The sequence below is a fragment of the Euleptes europaea genome, chromosome 5 (assembly GCF_029931775.1).
Source record: "Euleptes europaea isolate rEulEur1 chromosome 5, rEulEur1.hap1, whole genome shotgun sequence".
Classification (NCBI taxonomy): domain Eukaryota; kingdom Metazoa; phylum Chordata; class Lepidosauria; order Squamata; family Sphaerodactylidae; genus Euleptes; species Euleptes europaea.
The window spans coordinates 28,043,619-28,064,697 of record NC_079316.1 but is presented as its reverse complement, the minus strand read 5'-3'; positions in this window follow the sequence as shown (position 1 = coordinate 28,064,697).

Genomic DNA, 21,079 nt, shown 5'->3' with positions numbered 1-21,079 from the left:
AGCATGAGGATACTTCTGGAGGGAGTGGATTCCTTACCCTAAAATGAGTGTGAGTCTGACCCGAAGGGAATTGGTTATTAAAACAATGGCAGAAAACCAGTCAGTCATACTAGGGAAACTTTATTGCTTTCCAGCCAGTTTCTTTTCCTGGAGGGTTTTACCCTGTGTGTCTGTAACATATCCTGTGTCTGCTCTATCTATGGAACTGTTTTATTTCATCTGTTGTTTCTGTACTTCTTTTTTTTCATTCACTCTGTCTGGGTCCTTCACATTTCATATCCAGCCATAAAACGGGATGTGCCCTGACCAAAAAGGAAGTTGTCTGGGAGGTAGGGAATTAAAATACTGAAAAAAGATTCAAAGTACATATGCTGCCATTACAGGAGGAGGAAGGCTGGCAGCTTTTATTCATCTTGAAAGAGGAGGGGGACCCACAACCACCAAACACTGACATGTAAGATTTATGCAGAATCCTCAGGGCTGTCAATCAAAATAGGATATAAAGCAGCTGCCTCCACGCAGAAAGCTTCTAAGAGTCTACTTAGCCTGTCTAGAAAGGGGTGTGGGTGGGAGGATAAGAACAGCAATCCTGTTGTGCAACACCTTTCCAAGTGGGCAGCGCTTGCTTGCTTCAGCGTACTCTGTGTCTATGCTATCTCCCTCCTTCCAGGTTTTGCTCACTTTCTCTGAAATTGCTGTCAACAGCAGTGCACAGAGGAAGCTACTCAACAGAGACTGCCAAGCAGCCTTTAAGAACAGAAATATTTATCTTGGCAATTCAGCGCTGCATTAAAGCAAACCAAATATGTACCACAAATTTTGCAGCGATGATCCAAGTGACACACCATAGGCTGCCATTCCTATTTCTGTTCCGATATCATTAAAATAATTACCTTTGCCCCCTTGGCTGCTAGGAGACACCAATTACTAAAAATCAAACATTTCTTCCGACCCTCCATGTCCAAAGGTGTTATGGTGATGCTAACTGGATTAGCATTTTGGTGCAGGGTCCGCTGAATCAGATTTGGAGTTAAAGGCACACCCTGAGCTTTATGAGAAAGAAATTTAGGGGAGGCCATAAATGCACAGCCAGTAGCATTATTATTAATAATGGGGTAAGGTTTTACTACGAAGTATACAGCACTTGAGAGTGATCCACATGGAGGCAAAAGAGAGGTGACTAAAAGATCCTGAGCTTCCTTTGCAAGCAACCTTTTCACTTTTAATCAGCATCTTTAAATTGGCAGTGGATACCTCTGATGGTAAGCAAAAAGCTCTCAGCAAGCATCATAAAACAGATCACCAACCTAATATCATCAGTGGAGCAGCTGTGGTTGAGTCTGCCGCAGCAAAAGCAAACTAGAATCTTGTGGCACTTTAATGTATAACAAGATGTTATTCCAGCATAACCTTTGTAGCTTTGAGCCAACTTCTTCAACTATTAGGTAAAAATGAAGAAACTCTGACAGAGGACAAAGAGAAAGCAGAAAGGCTCAATGACTATTTTGCCTAAGTTTTCCCCCCTGAAGAAGAGAACAAGCCCATCTAGAGACGGTAGTAGGAAAGGCATGGCGTCCAGGTTGCTAGTTGACATGGACAGAGAGGTTGTTGTGTGAAGCAAGCACCTGGCTGCATTAGATGAGTACAGATCCCCCAGACCAGATGGTATGCATCTGAGAGTGCTCAAAGAACTTCCTAGGGACCGTTTGTCCATCAACTTCAAGACCTTTTGGAGGATAGAAGATGTGCCACAAGACTGGAAAAAGGCAAATATTATCCCAGTCTTCAAAAAAGGGAGGATGACCCAGGAAACTACAGGCCAATCAGTCTGACCTCGGTCCCAAGGAAGACACTGGATCAGATTTTAAAGGAGTCAATCTGTTAGCATCTGAAGGACAACTTGGTGATCCAGGGAAGTCAGCACGGATTTGTCCCCAACAGCTCCTGCCAGACCAACCTTGTTTCCTTCTTTGATCAAGTGACGGGTTTACTTGATCGTGGGAACACCACTGATGACGTTTACCGGGGTTTCAGTAAAGCTTTTGGCACAGTTCCCCATGATGTTCTCAAGGATAAACTGGAGCACTGCAGACTAGACTCTAGGATAGTTATGTGGACAGGGAACTGGTTGGAGAACCACACCCAAAGGGTAGCTATGAATGGCATTTCATTTGACTGGAGGGAGGTGTCCAGTGGGGTGCCATAGGCTTAGTTCTGGGCCCAGTACTTTTCAATGTTTTTATAAATGGTCTGGATGAGGGGATGGAGGGACTACTCATTAAATTTGCAGATGACAACCATTTGGAAGGAGTAGCAAACACCCCAGAAGATAGAGATAGAATTCAACAAGATCTAAATACAATGGAAAAATGGGCAGATGTGAACAAGATGCAGTCCAAAAAGGATAAGTGCAGAGTTCTACATCTGGGTAACACAAATGAGAAGCATGCATACTGGGTGGGGGATACAGTTCTGGGTAACAGTGCATGTGAACAAGATCTTGGGGTATAGATGGACTGGAAGTTAAATATGAGCAATCAGTTTGAAGCAGTGGCAAAAAAAGGCCAATGCGTTCTTGGGGTGCATCAACAGAGACATAACATCCAAATCGCAAAATGTTATAGTTCCACTGTACAATGCATTGGTCAGGCCGCACCTGGAGTATTGTGTGCAGTTCTGGAGGCCTCACTTCAAAAAGGATGTGGACAGAATGGAGTGGGTGCAGAGGAGAACAACGAGGAAGATCAGGGGCCTGGAGGACAAGCCCTACAAGAAATGTCTGAGGGACTTGGGAATGTTCAGTCTAGAAAAGAGGAGGTTGAGGGCAGACATGATTGCTCTCTTTTAAGTAACTGAAAGGCTGTCACTCAGAGGAGGACATGGAGCTGTTCCTGATGGTAGCAGAGGATAGGACTCGTATTAATGGGTATAAATTATGGGCGGAAAGGTATCAGCTGGATATTGGGAGAGGGGAACCAGTAAGAGTAGTTCAGCAGCGGAACTGGCTGCCTAGGGAGGTGATGAGCTCCCCCTCACTGGCAGTCTTCAAGCAGCGGCTGGATGAACACTTGTCAGGGATGCTTTCGGCTGATCCTGCACTGAGCAGAGGAGGTTGGTCTAGATGGCCCCTTCCAACTCAATGATTCTATGAAAAGGGCTCAAGCTCATGAAAGCGTATGCTGGAATAAAAATCTGTTAGTTTTTTAAGGTGCCCAAATACTCCTTACGTATTTTTGCAGCCTAACATTATGACTGTAGGAACGATGCCATCACCAAATGTTGCTTGCCTTGGATCTATATACCTTTCCCTCCCTCCCTCCCACTGCAGTCATTTGTGCCCCTTGAAAATGTGGACCTTCATGAACATGGGGAGGAGGAGAGACACAAAATAGGAGACTATAATGAGGAGGGGGATGACACACAAAATCATTGTCAAGGATATGGCCACAAATACAGGGGTATGCAAAACATAAATGCCCACGCATTGAATAAAGCTACAAGGAAATTGCTGAATTGCTATTGCTTGTTTTGAAAGTGTTTATTGGCTAATAGAATTAACTTGCTGAATGAGCCAGAGTGTTGTTATTTCCTTGTAGCACAAATACAGGGAAACAATTGCTGGACTTAACCAAAAAGATCATAGAAGTTGTTGTGGTACACATAGTCAGAACAAATCTGACCTCTCAGAGAAGCCTGCCAAGAAAGGAGTCTAGAGATCCAGAATACAATAGCCTTGATGATTAGTAAAAAGAAGTCAGAGCGGTAACAATTATATGGTCTTGTGTAGATTAGAAACCATCTTCTAACCCATTATCAACAGATAACAATTTGTTTAGGCCCAGGAGCAGAAGCATCTGAGAACTGCAAGAATGTCCATCTTCACAGAAGTGAAGATATGATTCAAGGATGGGAGCATTGGTTGAGGGCCAGAAGATATTCATATGAGAAACTTGTAATCATTATTTTAAAATAATGTTTTGTTAAGATAAAATGTAGTGAGAACAAACTAACATTCTTTACATTGCATTCTAAAAAGTTGTTTTAAATATAGATAAACTTGCATGGTGTTTGAAGTTATAAGATAATGATTTAGCCAAGAATGTGCACACTCATTAAGTGGGACATTTAGCTACTTTCAGGAAAGATTTTAAAATCCAATAAATAGCCGAAAGTTGTATTTATCGAGAGCTTCTTCTCAGAAGTGACTCCTTGCCTGTGACCTCCTTAATTTGGGGGTAAGAAACCTTTATAAACTACTCTACTTTAATTATCTATGTAACAAAGATGATGGATGGTATAATGCTTTGTTGGTTTTGTCTATGTTAAGAACGCAATAAGTATGCTTTAATAAAACAAACTTAGAATCTAAGCAAAGACTCTCTAATAGTATTTACTTGTGTACTATACCTGAATGAATCTATAGCATTACTAAGGTGTACCTTTGGCTAGAAGTTAAATGATCTGGTATAGGAACACTAACTAGATGCTAAGGTTTCTTAAATGCACACCTACACCTTAAATCAGGTCATCCAGAACACTGCTCTCCTCTTCCATAAGCATATACCTCCTGCAAGCAGTGCAGGAGCTTAGGATTCAAGCCCTAGTTTTTCAAGATTTTAACCCTAACTTGGGCTTCTAAGTAGCTACTTGTGTCATTGTTCATAGCGAAAAACCATTGGCTCTACATGACCAGGCAAGGAAGGTTTAGCAAACAACAGCAGCTTTTTTCTTTAGCATCAAACGAGTAACAAAGATATGTTAGTTGTGCGGTGGGAAAAAGTTTAGCGGACTAGTCACTGTTGTGGATTTGTCTGCTTGCCTGCCAGAGCAGCAGGCAAAAAAGTTTGAAATGCTGAGAAGATATTCTAAAAGCAGAAATTAGAAAACCACATGGTGTAACCTCTCTGATTACAGTTCTCCATTTATCACCAAACAGGAATGCCGCTTGTTAGCACTAAGACTTGCAGCCTCACAATAATTTTAATTTTCTGCTTCGCTAGCCCTTCTCTTTCATGGTCACAAAATCGGAGGGGGGGACCCTTTCACAACCTAATTTGGCTTAAGAGTCTGATTAACAGAGGGCAACACTTCTGCAAGAAATAACTGGAGAAGACAACAATATTTTATCACAGTGTACCACTTTAAGTACTCAATTTAGATTAAATTTATAACATGAGCCTGAGAAAAGGTCATATGATGATAGGCATGGCACCAGAAGCTTTTCTCCAGTCCCACAGACTGGAATATTTTTAGGCAAAGAGGGATAAGAAACAGAGACCAAGGCAGGGAAGTTTCTTGGTGCCTCTCCCCAGTTGAAGTGGATAGAGATCGACACAAAATTTGAATAACTGCAAACAAAGAGGAGGAGGAAGAAGAGTTATTTTTTACATGCCGACTTTCTCTACCTTTTAAGAGGAATCAAACCAGCTTACAATTTCCTTCCCTTCCTCTCCCCACAACTGACACCTTGTGAGATAGGTGAGGCTGAGACACTTCTGAGAGAACTGCAACTAGCCCAAAGGTCACCCAGCTGCCTTCATGCGGAGGAGTGGGGAAACCAACCCAGTTCACCAGATTAGAGTCCACTGCTCATGTGGAAGAGTGGGGAATCAAACCCAGCTCTCCAGATTAGAGTCCACTGCTCCTAACCACAACACCATGCTGGCTATGAGGTATGGAACCAGCAGATGTCAGCTGTTATGAGGAACATCCAGCGATGGGATTGCTTTGCACGGATACAACATCCAGCGATGAAGGGTTTGGGGGGCATTCCAAGGGAGGGGTTGGTACAGCATCATGGCTTAGAACCCAAGATACAGATTGGGATGGGAGGCATTCAGGGTGAATCTCACCTCTGCCATGAACTCAGCAATGGTCATAGGCATGATGGCGTTGTTAGTTTTGTTTGCCACCCTGTTTCCATGTGAACACAGCAGAGACTAGAATGGTTTATAAAAGTGCTATTTATTATACAGTGAATCAAAGTGCTTTGCCAGTATCCTTCTCCATACACCCCACACCTTTGTACAGGTATCATACAGTTATATACAATACTGACCCAGTCTATCAGCCAATCCACTGATAGCTGCCCAGCTCCCAAGTAAAACCTTCTCAGTCCAGTTTTCTTGCAGAGTCATGATGAGTTGGCATTAGTCATCACTTAGTCATGTGATCCCAGCTGTCACCTGGATCACCACAATCTGCTTACTGTTACTAGTCTAATATGCCAACAAAGCAAACCGTGCTCTCATCCTCCGCCTTTCATCGGCAACCCTGACCTACCTTACGGGAGAGCTGTAAAGATTACCAAGAGGATAGAAGCCCTTTGAGCACTCAAAAGTCTTGCATAAGTTCTGAGTGCTTATTAAACAGCCAAGATTTCCTGATGGAAAAGTACTGACTACAATTATGCGTTCTAATCAGAGTTCTCCTCTGGTTTTGATGTCCTCGCTCTCTATACACACACAGAAAGACACACACATCTACTCCATTCCTTTGTTAATGGGGAAGAAGACTGACATTTTTGGCTTCAGGGCATGCAGTCTCTCCCCAGAGTACCAGGCAATGTCAGCTACAGCCTGAACAGCTGCAAGTAGAAATTTCTGACTTAAGCAGATCAGAATATTAATCTCATGCAAATAGAGCTATTAACAGTTTCTCCTAATAACATCAGAAAGGACAAGGAACCCTCAGGCAGCTCTGGAGTCATGAAATACTTGAGTGTAACATGCTTCGAATGTTTATTTGCTGCATAAACAAGGTTTAAAACACAGCGGAAGGCTGCTTCCTACACACACATCAAGATGCCTGCTGGGACGTCCAGGAAGTACTTAGAAGTCCTCTATTGGTAGTTTTCCAACTGGGCTTAGATGGTATGGGGAGATCTTCATAGGTGACCCTCAAGGAGATCACCAATAACACCAGACAACGGAAGACAGATTGTCAGTCACTGCTACTGCTATCCTGCAAGGTGCAGGAAAATACTGTGCAATCCTCTCATAAGGGATAGAGAGGTCTAATAAATTTAGCCAGTGCCCCACATCGACTGATGGCACACCCTATGACATAGATCCTCTGCAGTGTGCAGGAAGTTCCAAAGGATATGCTCCAGCTTTCTTGATAATCAAGTAGATGTGAACAGTGTTACCTAAAAGGAGGAATAGTTGAAAAACACTAGGTATCCAACTTCCTATATAATCACTGTGCCACATTTGGGAAGTTTTGTGTACTCATGGACTGCACCTAAACTTCCCTCATGGGGCAAACCACACACCCCAGTGATTTTTCAGGTTGGAAAAGTGCCACAGTCCCAATCTCAATAGTCCCCCATGTGACTGGGAATTTTGTTCTGAGCGTGGAACTCATGCGGTACATCTAATGATCAGGACCTGGGGAAAAGCAGAGGAAAAGGTAACTTGTAGTTCAGCCCTGAGGAAATGATAGATCTAAGTGAATTTGGGGCTGTTCTGGGCAGATACCAAAGAGAGGGGAAAGCAGAATTTTTCCAAATGCCTGACTATAACACCAAATACATACAGGGTTCCTCTCAAAAACAATGATCAATAATCACAGCCCCTTTCCAATTAGATAAACCACACAACCATTCTTTAAACCAAAGAAATAAGTAAATAAGTTGTTACCTGCCCTGAGCCTGGCTTGAGCTGGGGAGAGTGGGATAGAAATTTAAAGTAACAACAACAACAAATCAGCCTCATATCTTTTACACCTCCTGGATCAGTGAGCGCTTGGGGCAGATGTATGTAACAGTCACATCTGCCCTCCCAGGAGGGCTTCAGGAGCTGTCTCTGTGCATGGAACACATTGCGATCAGGCACAATCTAACTCTCTTGTTTGGTACTCAGAGCACAATGGGAATAATAACAAAATAAAAACTATTCAAAGGAAACATTTTCAGAATTTAGTATCCATTCAAAGTAGCAGAGGACAGACCAACTGATACATCTCTGTACAGAGCTTCTTCCTGGCCACAGCTGTGCCCAATATCCTACTGTGAAATTTAAAAGCCGCACTCAGACCATCACTACAATGGGGAGGGGGAATGAAAAAGAGTTCTGCCTCACTTCTGCCAGTGTGCCCAGACAGTAACAGCCGGCTGGATCGAGTGGAACCTTTCTGCACAGGAGGGGAATGATTTTCACTTATCCCCCACCCCCCTCCGCAGCAGACCTCCAACTCCCCGCTCATGCTGGTCCTAGAAGACCCCACCCCCAGGAGTAGCATTTCAGAGGGGGTGTTCTGCTGCACTAAAAGGAAGCACGAGGAAGTCAGCTCTGCCGATGAAAACCCCCACCGAGGGACCCAAGCCGGGCCAGTATTTAAACAAAGTGCAGTAACGTCAACCACGAGCATGCTTGAAGTTTTGCGATATGTCACAGCTACAAGCTCATCCATTTAAAACTGAATATCGAGGGCAATGTCTGAAAATGGAACACTGAACTGTCAACAAATTCAGAACTCAAGAGGCTTGCGAAGAGAGGAAGAATAAAGTGACTTCTTTGAAAGTCAATCCGGTTAGGAGAGCAGTGGGGTTGCTTTGCACTGACACAACATCCAGAGATGAAGGAGTCTGGGGGCATTCCAAGGGAGGAGTTGGTACAGCATCCTGGCTTAGAACCCAAGATACAGATTGGGATGGGAGGCATTCAGGGTGAACCTCACCTCTGCCATGAACTCAGCAATGGTCATAGGCAAACCGTGCTCTCATCCTCCGCCTTTCGTCGGCAATACTGGCCTACCTTACAGGAGAGCTGAAAAGATTACCAAGAGGAGAGAAGCCCTTTGAGCACTCGAAAGTCTTGCATACGTTCTCAGTGTTCTTATTAAATAGCCAAGATTTCCTGGTGGAAAAGTACTGACTACAACTATGTGTTCTAATCAGAGTTCTGCTCTGGTTTTGATGTCCTCGCTCACTATACACACACAGACACACATCTACTCCATTCCTTTGTTAGTGGGGAAACGCAATCCGGTTAGGAGATTATATATATACACACACGCACATGTATATATTCCCCCACATTGCATTGATGATCTGTGCTGTGAATAACTGCCTTTACAGCCACTGAGTGCCTAAACATACAGGGAACATGCCACAGGTTGCATGCTCTGCATGCACATCCCCACCACCACCACCCCCAAAAAGATCCTTCATGCTGCAGCTTAAAACAGTGCAGTGCTGGGAAACCGGCCTCTAAAGACATTTGTCCTCCAAGCAAACGCCTCATATTCACAACTCCCTACTTACACTGTTCTTTAGGGGCATCTATATCTAGGAACTCTTAATAACAAGAAACAGGAGAGGCAGAAGAAACAAACATGCCTATCTTTGGTCAGGATACTTCTAGAAAAATACAGCCACTGAAGTGTGGTTTAATTCTCGGACTGAAACACAAAAGTACGCCTGCTGGAAGAGCACCTAAGGACAGAGGGGAGAGCTCTGTTCAGTGAACTGCAAACATTTCCTATTTTGCTCACAGTTTTTGACATCTGATAGTTATTTCCTTTAATATTCGTATCTCCAGCGTGGCGACTCTGCGCGCTTCCAAGCTGATAAGAATTTCAATTATTTCATGCTAATTGTAATGCTAGCTTCAGAAAAGAGAGAGGGAGAGAGAGAGAGTGAGAGAGAGAGAGAAGGGGAGACTGGGGTGTTGTTTTTTTAAGCCACTTCCACATTAGCATCAAAATTGGCATGAAAGCGAGCGTCTTCTGTGCAAAACAGGCGACAGGAAATGAAAATGAAATCCAAACCACCACTGTCTTTACCTCAGTGGAAACGCTTCAGTTAAACTGAGGAGCTCCTACTCCCAACAATGTGACACACACAGAGAGTCTGAAGTCTCATTTGGTCTCATGCTACACATGTCCAGCTCTACTACACAACTTCTCTGTCAAAGGAACTGAGTTGCTACCATTCCAGGGACAGGGAGAAGAGCAATCAAGTGTGCCGTACTGGTTATAGCATCAGACTAGGATCTGGGAGACCCAGGTTCCAATTTCCACACTGCCCTTAAGTTCACTGAAAGCCCTTGGGACAGCCATCGCCTCTCCGCTTAACCTACCTCACAAGGTTGTTGAGTAGATGAGATGAAGAAGAACCATGTACAGCACTTTGAGTTCCTTAAAGGGGTTGTGAAACTTAAAAAATGACCAGTAAAATAGAAGGTGGTTCCCCTGGATAGGAGCTTTGAAAATCAGCACTACAAATTAAGTACAGCTGCACATAGTTTTCAAGCTTTTTTTCTTCTTCTGGCAGCTACTTCTGCATTTTAAAAGCTTTAAAGCTTTTACTAAGAGCAATCACTGTCCAAGGTGCTGGTGGAAAGTGCCATCAAGTCACAGCTGAATTAAGGCAACCCAGTGGGGTTTTCAAGGCAAGAAATGTCCAGCGGTGGTTTGCCATTGCCTTCACCTGCATAGAGACCCTAGACTTTCTTGGTGTTCTCCCCTCCAAATACTAACCAGGGCTGCCCCAGGGCTTCTGAGATCTGACGCAATCGGGCTGGCCTATGCCAGGAAAAACATGAACTCAGCTGGGTGCAGCAGTTACAGGAATAATAAAGGGCTGAATAATTTGAGGGGGCCTATAGGAGAACTCTTAGGAGCCCCGTGGCGCAGAATGGTAAGCTGCAGTACTGCAGTCAAAAGCTCTGCTCACGACCTGAGTTCAATCCCCACGGAAGTCTGTTTCAGGTAGCTGGCTCAAGGTTGACGCAGCCTTCCATCCTTCTGAGGTCGGTAAAATGAGTACCCAGCTTGCTGGGGGTAAAGGGAAGATGACTGGGGAAGGCACTGGCAAACCACCCCGTAAACCAAGCTTGCCTAGTAAACGCTGGGATGTGATGTCACCCCATGGGTCAGGAATGACCCGGAGCTTGCACAGGGGACCTTTACCTTTTTTATAGGAGAACTGGGTTGGGTTCCCTGTTCACACGCTCTGTTATCAACATGTCCTCCCTTGACATCATCAGATTCCCCTCCTCCAGCTCCTTGTCTGGGGCCAGTGACATATTCATAACCACCAATTCAACTACTTTCTCACACAAGGACCAAGACTAAGGAAATGAGAACCATGGCTGCAGATGAAAGGGTGGAGGCAGAACAGAATGGTCTTAAAAAAAAAAAATTAAACTGAAGATGGTTTTCTCAGTTAAGATATACGTCATGCCTCTGATTCATAACCAAGATGTACAGTCAACAGATTCACCTATAATCTGGGGCATCTTTTTAGCATGGGAAGATACCAAGTTGGGGGGAGGAAACTGCACACACACCTTATAATTTCTGCATACCAAAGAGCTTTTGAACCCCATTTCATAGATATGTGGGGTTCAGGGTTCTCCCTCCTGCTATTCACTGTTCTCACCACTTCTGCTTCACCAGAAAAGGGCAGGAATAGGAGAACAAACTGCTGCAGATTCAAGGATAGGCAGACAACTCCAATCTAGTATAATCTCTCTCTGCCCCACAACTACCCACCGAGAGCCAGCTCTACACCCTACAAAAAGCTCATTCTCAAAACACTGCTAGCCCGTGAAAGAGTAATTGTAAAAGATAGGTCTCATTTCAGCGCCAGAAGCCGAAATACCATTTTGCAGCTTTCTGATTACTATTTTAAGTGCCGCAAAATTGTGACGTGCAGTGTTTAACAATGTCTCCAGACACAGAAATCTAATTATGTAACGTTTCTCACCGTTGTAAGCGGTGGGCTGAGAGGTACCCGAGAAATGAAGCGCCTGATTTGACGTCCTATACTGCCCCCTAGTGTACAATTTCAGCAGCACTCAAGAACTTGCAGAGAAAAAAGCTCATTCCCACTCCACTTGGTTTATTCCCTCCATATTTAGAAAGAGCCATTATTATATATCTCTCCACTGCAGAGTCCACACACGGACCTTGATTAACTCAAGCTGATTCCTGAAGAGGCACAAGCAGCTGATTTTTTAAGTTAAGTTAAGTTAATACCTGAAAACAAAATGTAAACATGACTGGCTCATACAGAGCTGTGAGAGCCAGCATGGTGTAGTGGTTAAGAGTGGTGGTTTGGGGCGGTGCAGTCTGATCTGGAGAACCGGGTTTGATTCCCCATTCCTCCACATGAGAGGCGGAGGCTAATCTGGTGAACTGGGTTTGTTTCCCCACTCCTACACACGAAGCCAGCTGGGTGACCTTGGGCTAGTCACAGCTCTCTCAGCCCCACTTACCTCACAGGGTGTCTGTTGTGGGGAGGGGAAGGGAAGGTGAGTGTAAGCCGGTTTGACTCTCCCTTAAGCGGTAGAGAAATTCGGCATATAAAAACCAACTCTTCTTCTTCTTCTTTATCTGACAGGTACATTACTCAGAAAGCTTGAATACGCTGCAACTTCATATTAAGTTTACACCGAGCAGCAAACTCAGGTGCAATGCTGTGCAATCTGCAAAACAGCCTCGACATAAAGCTTTATCTGTCGCAAGAACTCATCAAGTCTGACTGCCACAAAGTCCACTCCACCAAAATCCCTGCCAGCAGGTGAGGTTGGTGCAGGTTTCATCCACTCTCCAAAATCCCAGGGGTGTCACTTGCTACAGAAAAAGGGCCAGACAGCTCTTCCCCACTTGTTAATGCGGCTACTCGATGCTACTCGAGATGGGGTGGTGTAGGCCTCTGACTGGACAATCTCTCCTGAGGTAAAGCGCGACACATGGGCCCCAGTTGTCCCCAGCCCTTCCCACACAAGACTGCACAGTGTGGTGGGACTGTCCACTCCCAGCACCAGCATTAACACTTGAACTGTGACAACATGGCGGCACCAGAGAAAAAAAATCCAGGCACTTAAGCTTAGATGAGGCCCTAAATTCAGGATTCTGTGGCGCCTCCAAAATCTACAGTCCCATTTAGGGAGAAGAGAGGTGGATTCTTCCCTCATTATTGAAACTACAAGGGATTACCCATCAAGAACATCCATATCTCTAGTTATCAGGAAGGACAAAATCCTCATGACAAATACGTTTTAATATAGCTTCCTATTTTCATAATTTGAATCTTGAAAATATCCAAGTGTAGGCCTTCCAGTCAAATATCCCCCCCAAAAAAACTGCCAACCCGGCTTCCAGGGGTAGGACCTAGGCCAGGGGTCTCCAACAGGTATCTCCTGAGACATCAGGAGCTTGCCAACTGCTGTGCATCCTCGGGAAAACTAAGATCTACGCTAGGATTTTTTAAAAAATATTTTATTTCATAGAATTTTTCTCTGTGCTGCTTAGCAGATAGCTTTATTTTGGGTGATTTCCCTAGACAATGTTCTGTTTCTAGGCCAGAACAAAACTTGACAGGGGGCAAACAGTTCAGGATATTTTTCATTACTCAGAAGTAGCTCATATTAGAGAAACAATTGGTGCCCCATGGTTTAGGAAACCTAGCACAAGGTGACCACTTCAGTTGGCAGAGGATCAGAAAACTGTCTGCCACTTTGTGGATTTAAAACTGTGTTATTGCCTACTGACCTGGCTATCGCCAGTGAGAGAAAGATTTGAGGGTCAAGCAAAATCTGGATGCACAGCATGGGAACAGGTGCAAAAATGGCGATCCTAGAGTTATTCAACCCCTGGAATTCAATTTGATTTTTGAAATGTAAGGACACTGCCAGATACTGGGGGCAAGGACTTATGTATAGTTTCTGTGAGACCACTCGCACAACATAACCCTGGCATACAAGACCAGGCTGAAAGATGTCTTCGCTAGACTGCCTTTAGGCTAAATGACAACACTGGAAATCTGGATTGATGTTCCGGTTACCCACGTGTTGATTCTTGCTTTGAAATTAGGGCTGGGCTTTAAAGTGCTGCTGTCTGAATGACAGAAAGCAGATATTGGTGGTCCCAGGCCCAAAAAGTGTCCGGCTGTCCTCAACTATGGCCAGGGCTTTTTCAGCCCTAGCTCTGGCCTGGTGGAACTCTCTCTCCAGTGAGACTAGGATCTTGCGGGATCTAGAATAATAGAATCATAGAGCTGGAAGGGACCACCAGGGTCATCTAGTCCAACCCCCTGCACAATGCTGGAAATTCACAACTACCTCCCCCACACAACCCAGTGACCCCTACTCAATGCCCAGAAGATGGCCAAGATGTCCTCCCTCTCATCATCTGCTAAGGTCAATGCTGACAGATGGCCATCTAGCCTCTACTTAAAAACCTCCAGGAAAGGAGAGCTTACCCCCTCCCGAGAAAGCCTGTTCCATTGAGGAACCGCTCTAACTGTAAGAAAATTCTTCCTAATGTCTAGTCAGAAACTCTTTTGATCTGATTTCAACCCACTGGTGCTAGTCGAATCCCGCAGGGCCTGGGAGACCAAGATGTTCCGCCAGGCCTATAGTTGAGGGCAGCAATGGTTTTTCATCAGAGCTGGCCTCCCTACCCCTCTGGGCCATTATCCAACTTAAATTGGGAGCCCTGACTGCTTTCCCCAGGCCCACCATGGACCTATGCGCTACAAATGGGCACCAATTGATTAACTGATTAATAACAAAAAAACTGGTTTTAAAAATTGATTTATTAAAAATATTATTATTTACCTACTTGTGGTTTGTTTTATTCCACTGTACGGTATTTGATGATGTCAGCCACTCTGAGCCTGGCCTCAGTCAGGACAGAGAGCAGGATAAAAATCAAAATAAATAATAGTAAGTAATAATAAAATACTATCAATACAAGACTTTTCACCTTGGCAATAGATTTTGCCATAAACCTCACTATATTTCCATTAGAACTGCGCAAAGCGTAACAAATCGGTGAATGAAAGATTCACACCATCATACCAAAGTCTAGTTCTAAACTGGTTGTCTGCAGGTAGAATAAGTACCCCTAGGTTAGGAAGGCTCCAAATGTGTAATTTCAGCTGCATTCACAGGAAAAAAGGATCAGGACACTGCCAGAAACAGAAAAGATAATGCACAGCTTACCATGAAATACACCATTGTCTGCCAAGAAATGCCTGCAGTACTGCAGACAGCTTCTCTTATCCAGGTTCCAGGAACTCATTGTTAGGAGACTTTCTTCTCAGCATCAAAGACAATTACCCTGCAAAATTAAGGAGGAGATAATGTCGGTAATGAGAAAGTGGTCATTAAGTAGGAATGAAGAACAATCTAACGATATTATCCCCAATAAAGGGATTATTTCGTGTCCATCTTTCTACATAAAATCCTTAAAATCCTTCAGCAACTATTGTCGATGCATTAATCACCCCGGGGTCAACAATGAGTCCATCATCAAAGTTTGAAGGGCCACTTGGTGTAGCGGTGGACTCTAATCTGGAGAACTGGGTTTGATTCCCCACTTTTCCACATCAGCGGCAGACACTAATCTGGTGAACCAGGTTGGTTTCCCTGCTCCTACACATGAAGCCAGCTGGGTGACCTTGGGCTAGTCACAGCTCTCTTAGAGCTCTCTCAGCCTCACCTACCTCACAGGGTATCTGTTGTGGGGAGAGGAAGGCAAGGTGATTGTAAGCCTTGATTCTTCCTTTAGTGGTGGGGTCCACAGCTCCAAACCACTACATCATTCTTAACCATTACACCACACTGGCTCTCGTCAAGACAAGTTGCAACTGACTTATGGAAACCCCAGAAAGGAGCTTTCAAGGCGAGTGAACATAAGAAAGGAGCTTTCAAGGCAAGTGAACATAAGAAAGGCCATGCTGGATCAGACCAAGGTCCATCAAGTCCAGTAGTCCGTTCACACAGTGGCCAACCAGGTGCCTCTAGGAAGTCCACATACAAAACAACTGCAGCAGCATTATCCTCCTGCCTGTGTTCCAAAGCACCTCATAAAACAGGCATGCTCATCTGATCCTGGAGATAATAGGTATGCATCATGACTAGTATCCATTTTTACTAGTAGCCATGGATAACACTCTCCTCCATGAACACGTCCGCTCCCCTCTTAAAGCTTTCCAAGTGAGAAGAAGAGGTGGTCTGCCAGTGTTGTCCTCTGCAGAGTTTTCCTTGATGGTTTTCTATCCAAGTACCACCCCTGCTTAGCTTCCATGATTGGACAAGATCAGGCTATACCATACCCTTCAATTTCCCAAGGTGGACTATAGTTGAATAAAACTAAAAATAATAAACCGCAGACATGACTGTTACAGCAAATAGCCTTACCCTCCAGAAGAGAAATTTCTGAAACTTTTTGCAGAATAACAGATTCACCACCATTCAGTTTTGCTGAAGTCCGAGCAACAACTTTAAATGTATCCAGTTCCGTGGCATGGGGACCAAAATAATGAGCCAGGATGCAGAAGACCTGAGGAGCCACAGATTCACCAGATGACTCTGAACACATCTTTCTCTTAGCCTTTCCATTCTTTACCTGCATCTTAGTGGCACTGGTATCATGAACGTGCGCTTATAGACAAACTATACTCTGTATCATGAAACATTAATACTATGACAAAGGCTGTACTTAAGTTGAACTATTATATGTGTCACCCTATTGCTGTTCAAGACCAAGGCTACAAGAGACAAGGCCTTTTTTGCAGTCTTATCTTGCCTATGGGACTGCATTCCTGAAGCAAATTGCTCGGCACATTCTCTGAAATGTTAGGCATTAAGTGAAGAACACTCTTATTCTTCCAAGTGACAATAGTTAATGTTTGAAGAGCAAACCAGTACCTTTGCTGGCTATTCAATTTCATTTAGTTTATCTGTTTGCTGCTGCTGTTATTTAAGTATTCAGAATTTTTATTTATCTGTCTATGAACTGCTTCAGGAACCCTGGTTGACCTGAGATGTGATCCAGAAATATTTTACTCATATAACTGCAGGATGGCCAAGGTGTAGAAGGTTAAAATGCTACACAAATAATTATTGGTGGTGTATCATTTTAAAGGAGGAGGAGGAGGAGAAGAAGAAGAGTTGGTTTTTATGCGCCAACTTTCTCTGCCACTGAAGGTAGAATCAAACTGGCATACAATTACCTTCCCTTCCCCTCCTCACAACAGACACCCTGTGAGGTAGGTGAGGCTGAGAGAGCTCTATGAGCTGTGACTGGCCCAAGGTCACCCAGTAAGCTTCACGTGTAGGAGTGGGGAATCAAATCCAGTTCTCCAGATCAGAGTCCACCGCTCCAAACCACCGCTCTTAACCACTGCTCTTAACCACTACACCACGCTGGCTCTCAAAAGCAGTGACAAAAAGTGCCATCCATAAAGACCAAAGTCTCTACCTAACTCAAGATAATTCAAGTATGCAGAAAAAATATGGCATAGTAATTTAACTAAAAGAAATACCAGAAAACACCACCACCAACAGATTGCTGAGAATGGATTACGCTCCAGGTGGCACTGAAAGGTGAGAGCACAGCAGGGAAGAGTGAAACAATCTGCTTCTTCAAACCCCTGAGATCTTAAAAAATCGTGGACAGGACTTCTTGTGGGTAGAGACAGGATTCCTCACAGAACCATAATGCATATAAAAGCTGTTCCCAATATCCATCACACTCTAGGATAACCAAGAGGAACGACCCAGTCTGTGTGTGTGTGGCACGTGTGTGCATAAGGGAGAGAAACTCCACTTGAGGACAGTATTGTAGTCACTAGTAACGCTAATCCTGGCAATGATGGCCCCCACCAAAAGGGATTTCCACTGGAACCCTTTTCATTCCTTTCTTGTCACCACACATACCAAGCAAGCACATGACATGTGATCAACTCAATACATGCCATCACCACTTTGTCTGAAAGTGTCAACCCTGGGTTCTCGTTCCCATGCACCAAAGCAGAAAATATACATGTCCTTTCAGGCAAAATGATAACCACACGTATTGGAAGTTTCAAACATATTGCAAGCTCCTATACATGCAGTTGTTAGGTTCCCAGTACATATGAACAGAAAAACATGTTACAATATATTTCTTCATTTAGAGCATCTGCAAGATCAAGCATCATCTACAGGTCTTTGCAATATACAATCCTTCTCTTCACTCACACCTTCTCTAGCACAGTGGAGAGGTTTTTCTTATTAACAATGTTAGCCAAAATGAATGTACACAATAAGCAAATTCACAAAGCCACAAAGTGAAAGATCTTTATGAAGTTGCAAATTCAACAGCCAATAATGAATAAGCTAAAGCTCCTTAAAAAACAATTAGCCCTTCAAAGTGTCTAGCAGTTTCTTGTATTGTGTGGCAACCAACTAAAAAAAAACAATGCAAGTGATTGTAACTTTTTTTCAGGGACTAGCATACAACTCATTAAGTAAGCTGATCATTAGATTTCTCTCCACAAGGCCCCCTTTGTTCACATTGTTTTATTCGATTTGCTTTCGAAGACTTTTTTCCTCATTAGAATAAGGCCTTGCAAAAACCCATTGCATTGTAAGCAGGAACTGTTAGGGAAGATTATCCTGAAGCCAAGCTGCAAAGATATACATTTCAGGGGATTCAGGTATCTGTCGAAAAGAGAGTTTTGTCAATAAAATATTCAAAGGACCGCCTACCTTCCAAAAGGAGAAGGTTTCTTAAAGAAAGACAAAGAGGCACGCATGAATTTTTTTTTTAATCAAGAATGATCAGCAATTTTCACAAAGGAAGTCTAATGTTTTTAGTCACATTTGAATTTTATTTATAATTTTTACACTGGGTTTGATACAGTTAGATTTGGCCCAACCTCCACTCAATCTCCTTACTACACTCCCCCTCATCCCACACGGCTTTTGTCCATGCAGGCCTTATGATCTCCAGCACCACCTTCTTTTGGTGGTCAAAATAGACCTCTGCTCCCTTTTACACCAGCTGAAAAAACTGGCTGGATCCAACCCTGGCTTGTTAACAAACGAAAACAAAAACCCTGAAGATATTTTTTTTAACCTGCAGAGGAAATAATAAAGGGAAACTACACTGATTTTTTAAGTGTCCATCTAGGGAGGGAAGAAAGTCAGCTCCCTTCCCGCCTCCACGTGATCATTCCCCAGGGCTATTCACATAACACTCCAAAGACCAGGATCCATTCACATTTCCACATATAACAATTTCTTATTCAGAGGACACATCTTGTGGAGGGGTGGGGAAGTGGGCGAGCAAAAGGCTCATTCCCACATGCATAATTTACATGGCTAGGTCACAGGGAAAACAGCCCAATGAAACGCCTAGTTGTAGGCATCTCACTCAGTGTGTCAAAACTATTTCTTTAATTACATTTTTGTCCAGCCCTTTCTCCAAGGAGTTCAACATAACACACGTGGCTCATCTCTTGTCCTCCTCTGTTTTACCCTCACAACAACCTCATGAGGTTGGTTAGGCTGGATGAGGGTGACTAGTCCAAGGTTACAAACAGTGCTTCATTGATCGGGGCCAATTTGAACCTGGGGCTCCCTGGCCCTAGCCTGACACACTGATCATTGCATCACACTGGGGCTGCATTCAGACACCACCGTTTTACGTATGCTTAATTCGTTGAACAAACTAGCTAGAGCAAGAGATGACTCCAGCTCAGAAAGCCTGGCCTGCTGCCAGCAAAAGCAGATTACGGAAGCACCAAGAGGGGGGTTTCTTTGCCACTCTGCAGGGTGGTTGCACTCTGGGTATGATGCAATTAAATGGGTTCTTTGTATTATCCACGCATACCCAAAAAAAAAGGAAGGAGGAGGAGTTGGACTTGGTTTTTGTATGCCGACTTTCTTTACCACTTAAGGGAGAATCAAACCGGCTTACAATCACCTTCCCTTCCTCTCCCCACAACAGACACCCTGCGAGGTGGGTGGGGCTGAGAGAGCTCGAAGATAGCTGTGACTAGCCCAAGGTCACCCAGCTGGCTTCATATGTAGGAGCAGGGAAACCAACCTGGTTCACCAGATTAGCGTCCACTGCTCATGTGGAGGAGTGGGGAATCAAACCCGGTTCTCCAGATTAGTCCACTGCTCCTAACCACCGCTCTTAACCACTACACCAAGCTAGCTCTCAAAAATAAAATCCTTATTTTTGTTTATTTCAGACATTTATACCCCACTTCTCTCTCCAGTGGGGACACAAAACAGCTTACAATGGTCTCCCCAGCTCCATGTTATCTTCGCAGCCAGCACCCGGGGAAGTAGGTTAGGCTGAAAGAAACTGCCTGACACAAGTTCTCCCCATGAGCTCCTATGGCAGAGCAGGACTCTTCCAGGTCCTAGTCTGATAACCAGAATAGTGTAGTGGTTAGGGTGATTTTGACCTTGCTGGTTTTATCAATAAACATATTAATAACTGCGTAGTTATTATGAGATATAAAAATCTAGCTAGAGCAAACAACCCGACGTAATTTTGTGATTAAACTGGGTGGGGGGGGTGTACCTAGACTTTGAATCTCGCTGGATATCTTTATGCACACCCCAAATTCTAAAATGCTACTGTAAGAAGTTACATCGATTTAAGACATCATATTTTCAAGTCTCCTTAGATGCTTACGCTGATTTGCACTCACATTTGGTGAATTTGTTACCCTAGATGGGATTTTTAAAAAATCTCCTCTAGGGAGGGAAGAAGGGCCATTGCCTCTCCTCCCCTGTGTGATTATTCCTCATATGAATATTATCATCTGAATCAACCCTCCCTTTTCCTACTCCCTAGAAAGCAGGCAGGTTTGAATGCTTAATCTTAGATGAAATTACTGCCAATTCAGTGGTGATTTCTCTAGACACCTCTTCGTGATCATACACAAAGAAAGCTAGAAGAAATATTGCAGTCATGTTACACATGCATTAAACTATGCTAAACTTTAACTACATCCATTGAAAGAGCTAACAGCTTTTGACAGCCTTGCCGTGCAAGAATAATAGAATTTACTACAAATGAACTCCAGGAGACATACATCTTCTCTTTGGAAGTAACAGAATTCTGTGGTGATCCCTCGACAGTAATCAAACACTGCAAGGAACTAGCTGGGAGACAGCGTGGTGTAGCATTAGGAGTGCCGGGCTATAATTTAGATGATCCAGATACAAATCAGCAACGGAGAAAAAAAATCACTGAGTGACCGATCAGTTTCTCTCTGCCTAACCTATCTTACAGGGCTGAAGGGGGATCGGTATGAACCACGTACAGTGGTCAG